The sequence below is a fragment of the Suncus etruscus genome, chromosome 11 (assembly GCF_024139225.1).
Source record: "Suncus etruscus isolate mSunEtr1 chromosome 11, mSunEtr1.pri.cur, whole genome shotgun sequence".
NCBI classification, from domain to species: domain Eukaryota; kingdom Metazoa; phylum Chordata; class Mammalia; order Eulipotyphla; family Soricidae; genus Suncus; species Suncus etruscus.
The window spans coordinates 18,836,350-18,841,617 of NC_064858.1; positions in this window are offsets into that span (position 1 = coordinate 18,836,350).

Genomic DNA, 5,268 nt, shown 5'->3' on the forward strand with positions numbered 1-5,268 from the left:
CCATCCCTCTGCATGCAAGGCAAATGCTTTACCTCCCAGCTGTCTCTCTGGTCCTTTTTTTTTTTGTGGGGGAGGGCGGATCACACCCGGCAGCGCTCAGGGGTTATTCCTGGTTCCTTGCTCAGAAATTACACCTGGCAGGCTCGGGGGACCATATGGAATGCAGGGATTCAAACCGATGACCTGCATGAACGGCAAACGCCTTACCTCCATGCTATCTCTCTAGTCCCTTGGTTTTTGTTTTTGTTTTTGTTTTTGAAAACTGGTCTTTAAAAAAAAATCTACTAGGAAAATCAGATAGGAAGGTTAAGAAATCTAAAATAACCGGTCACAACAGATGAACAATTCCATGTTCGCCAGCTATTTATACTGCCTCCAATACATAATCCTCAATTTTCCAATGAAAATTTAATTTCTGAAAATGGTTTTAGGTATGAGCAAGGCTGTGAGGATGATGTTGTTAGAAGAGGATCCCGGATGTATTGTTAGGGTCTGGAGTTGAAGGACGAGACCACACAATTGGAATAAAACGGAATAAAACTTTATTCCATCTGCCACAAGACCCAGACTGACTGGTCAGGGCCATCTCCCCAGAGGAGATGAACATGTCCAAGGTCACAAATCAGATTATATAGGGAGGGGATATAGGGAGGTTCTAGCTTCTGATGATCTTTAAAATAATTGTCTGTTGTCTAGGTACCTTCTTACTGCTCTCTCGTGTCCTTTTCAGTTAGGCTACCTGGTATGACTAGGTAGCTTTGTTAGACCCCAGACTCTGAAACTTTAACTCATCTTAATCAGCAACAAGCCTGTAGCATCTTGAAAGCTTACTCACCCCTTCTTAAATACTGCTCCCCCTCACATTCCCAGGCAAAATTCCAGAAAATGAGATAGCAGCTTGTACCATAGAGTAGTCAAGGCTTCCTTGTTATTGTTAAAAGGGAATGAGAGAGCCTAGGGCTCGAGGAGGGCCAAAGAGAGTCCTGAGTCTGAGAAAAACCAGTGCCTCAATAAAGACTATGAAACTTCAGAGATGTAAACAACAAAAGCAGAGTCTAATTGTAATTACCAGAGCTCTGGGTCCACTGCAAACCTCCTGCTCCTATTGCAGCAGGAATTCAGTCTGCAGTGGCCCTAAAATCATTAACCCAGATTCTTTTTTTTTTTTTTTTTTTTTTTTTTTTTGGTTTTTGGTTTTTGGGCCACACCCGGCGTTGCTCAGGGGTTACTCCTGGCTATCTGCTCAGAAATAGCTCCTAGCAGGCACGGGGGGACCATATGGGACACCGGGATTCGAACCAACCACCTTTGGACCTGGATCGGCTGCTTGCAAGGCAAACATATCTCTCCAGGCCCAACTCCCAGATTCTTATAGAAATTCGTATGATAATGAGGTTACATGCAACTACTTTCAAAATATTCCACAGGTCTACTTAAATTTTAGTTCACACCATTCAATAGAATGCAATCCCCAAGACCCCCTTCCTGGGGCCACTTATCTCAGCTCACATTCTCCTCCAAAATTTCACTGACACCAGTGAATTGTTTTATTGCCTAACTGCTGAGGTCCTCAGCATCAGAGAGGTCTGGGAATTATAGTAAATTGCTTTATTACTTAACTGCAGGGGTGGGGGATCCTCAGGGCCAGAGGGTCCTAGGAATAGCAGGACAGTGAATTTAGAAATCAGAAGCTAACAGCTTGGCTAAATCTAATAAAACTACAAATGTACTATTACTTGATAAAACTATAGACCTGCTTAAAAGAACTCCAACAGTTATAAAGTTTTTTTGGCCCAGACCAGGTAAGGGGAGTGGAGAAGGCAGGAGTTAGGACTGTGAGCCGTGAAAACCAATCATGTACACTGTGGAAGTTAAAATGTTTGTATTAACCAATGAAATGCTTAGTCTGCTGAAGCCTCTTGACCCTATATAAACAGCCCCTTAGTTTCACGCAGGGCCATTGTCTTTCATGAGACTGGGCCCAGCTAGCTGAATAAACTGCCTTTTGCTTTTTACTTTATCAGAGGCAGTCTTTGATTCTCAGTGCTGCTTGGGTTATCTCATCGGACCCTAATAGCTTGGGGCAGTGTTGATGGAAACAGACTTGAGAAAGAAAAGCTGAACATTTGGTGCCTTACAAAATGGCGGCCCTCTTTGTTCAAAACTCTGTGTCCCCTCCTCGAGTTTGAATCTTGACACTGCTGCCCGGGGGTTTCTGAAAGACAGGGAGAGATAGATGAAAAGTCACTAGCCAGAGGTGGGGGTGGGGGGAGCGTTGGCCCAGGTTTAATAGAGAGAAAGCGGGATCGATACAAATCAGACAGCATCTCACCGATGCTTTATTTCTGGCCCCCTTTGACCGGCAGATGCTGCGCTGGTCACTATCCTGGGCCCCCCTCCCAATGGTTGAAAATTTCCTTTTTATACCAGGCATGACAGGGGAGCATGTCCAAGGGATGTGTCCGGGATCAACTGTCATTACAGTGGGTTATCCAAAGGGTGAATTGAAGTCCAAAGGTCTACATCAACACTATAATAGTAGTGCAGAGGGCTTTTCTGCCTGCTTTTTATTTATCTATTTTTTGGATCCTAGGGTATATTTCCAGGAACGGTATTGCTGGGTCATATGGGAGCTCAATTTCTTTATTCCTTCTTTCTTTCTTTCTTCTTTCTTTCTTTCTTTCTTTCTTTCTTTCTTTCTTTCTTTCTTTCTTTCTTTCTTTCTTTCTTTCTTTCTTTCTTTCTTTCTTTCTTTCTTTTTTCTTTCTTTCTTTCTTTCTTTCTTCTTTCTTTCTTTCTTTCTTTCTTTCTTTCTTTCTTTCTTTCTTTCTTCTCTCTCTCTTTTTTTTGTTGTTTTTTTTTTTTTTTTTTTTTTGTTTGTTTGTTTTTTGGTTTTTTTTGGGTCACACCCGGCAGCACTCAGGGGTTACTCCTGGCTTCATGCTCAGAAATCGCTCCTGGCCGGCTCGGGGGACCATATGGGACGCTAGGATTCGAACCGATGACCTTCTGCATGAAAGGCAAATGCCTTACCCTCCATGCTATCTCTCCGGCCCCTCTCTCTTTCTTTCTTTCTTCTTTCTTTCTTTTTCTTCTTTCTTTCATTCTTTCTTTCTTCTTTCTTTCTTTCTTTCTTCTTTTTCTTTCTTTCTTTCTTTCTTTTTTCTTCTTTCTTTCTTTCTTCTTTCTTCTTTCTTTCTTTTCTTTCTTTCTTTCTCTTTCTTTTTCTTTCTTTCTTTCTTTCTTTCTTTCTTTCTTTCTTTCTTTTTCTTTCTTTCTTTCTTTCTTTCTTTCTTTTCTTCTTTCTTTCTTTCTTTCTTTCTTTCTTCTTTCTTTTCTTTCTTTCTTTCTTTTGAAAGAAGTGAAAAACATATTTTCCCCTACACATTCCTGATGGGAGTTGTCTGTCTCTTCTCATGCAATGCAATGTTCCCCCCTCAACCTCCCCTCTGTGTTAACTACCTGCTTGTCTTTTATCTACTGAGTTACAGGTGCTGATCCATTTGCTGGCTCCCCATGGTTTTACAGACCCTGCATTAATTGTGCTGAAGACATCTTGGAGACTTAATGTCTGGATCCCGCTCACTTGGAGACTTGAAGTCTGGACCCTACACACACCTACCCCCAAAACCTCCGGATTCCCCATATCAAAGCCCATTCCTGTTTCCTCTGTAAAAATAACACAGCCCACCTGAAAACTGTATAAAAACCCCTTGATTTCAGACTTTGGGGTTCGCAACCTCTGCTCTGCTCTGAGCACGTTTCGAACCTCTGATCGATCAGATTAAACTTGGAACTTGCCTGCAATTTGCTGAGCACGTGCCTTTTTCACTATTCTGTGCTGGGCAACTGGGGGGTCGGGTCTCCGGATTTTTCATTTTTGGCGAGCCAGCCAGGAGACTCTTACACACCCCACCCGAGCCGGACGAGTGAACAAGGTCTGCTTGGTGAGTTCCCTGGGATCCCTTCTCCCTCCTCCTCCCCTTAGCTCACTCTCTAGTTCCCCGTGTGCTTTGCTCTGGGTTTATCTGTGGGAAGCGCTATTGCAAACAGACCTGGTAATCGACTAAGGGGCTTAGTCGTGGAAGTGTGTGACTTTGGAATCCCAGACTGAGGTTCCCACTCGATGCGTATACCGAGTGGCAAAGGAGTTGACGAACTCCAACGCAAAGTCACATCCCTGGCCGCGCGCGCACCAGGGTGCCTAGGAGGCGATTTAAAGCAACGGGGAAGACGTTCCCTGGTTGCAGGAAGGAGGTCTGTCTGTGTAAAGGTTTGTCTGCGTCGTAGTTTGCTTTCTGTCGCTATTATTGAATTTGAAACTGTTGTTGGAATATTGGCTTGCGATTTGAGTTGAATATCTGGCAATTCTGATATCGTCATTGTGTTTCTCTATTGTGAGTCCCTTGGGGCTCGTCCTTTGATTGTTGAGCCGAAAAACTTTCTGTTTAAGATCTCTCACTAACTGTATCTAAACTAACGCTACTGAGTCCGACCGCAAAAGTCCCCCGGAGCCAGGTACCCCGTCTTCTCCATAAAAGACGTGGTCCGATAGATAAATCCTGGTGAAGAATAAAGGGTCTCAGTCAAGTCTCTCCAGATAGACTTGCCCTCCAGCAAGACAAACTGAGCTCCGGTTAGGGACACATTGGTTTAAGCAATACACTTCTCCCTCAAGTGGTCGGACATTCTCTTTTTCTATGTCTTCTGTGACTAGTTCTTTCTGTCCTCTTACTTGTAACTGACTAATCCAGCCTCATATCTGGTACACTCATCACTCATCCCAGTTTGTTGTTTTCTCTCTACGGAACACCCTACCCTTGTTTTCGTGTTCCAAATCGGACTCTGTATTGTGTTTTTTTTATTCCTTGTTGGTTGTTACACTGTTAGGTGTGGAAAGAGGGCTTGATATATTGCTGTGTGAAAGAGAGGCTTGGTAACAGCTGTTTGTGCATAAGGCTGGTGAGACCAGGCAGCAATGGGACAGGTACAATCCACACCACTTGCTCTTACACTAGAGCACTGGAAAGAAGTTAATAAAAGGGCAAAAAAAAACAGTCTTGGGTTATAAAGAAGAGAAAATGGCAGGCATTTTGCTCTTCTGAATGGCCCTCCTTTGGTGTAGGGTGGCCTAAGGAAGGCTCTTTTCATTTGCCATCGGTACGGAAAGTAAAAAGCGTTATCTACCGCGCCAAACCCGAGGGACACCCAGAACAGGAGTCCTATATTCTTGTTTGGGAAGATTTGTGTGAAAGCCCCCCGGAATGG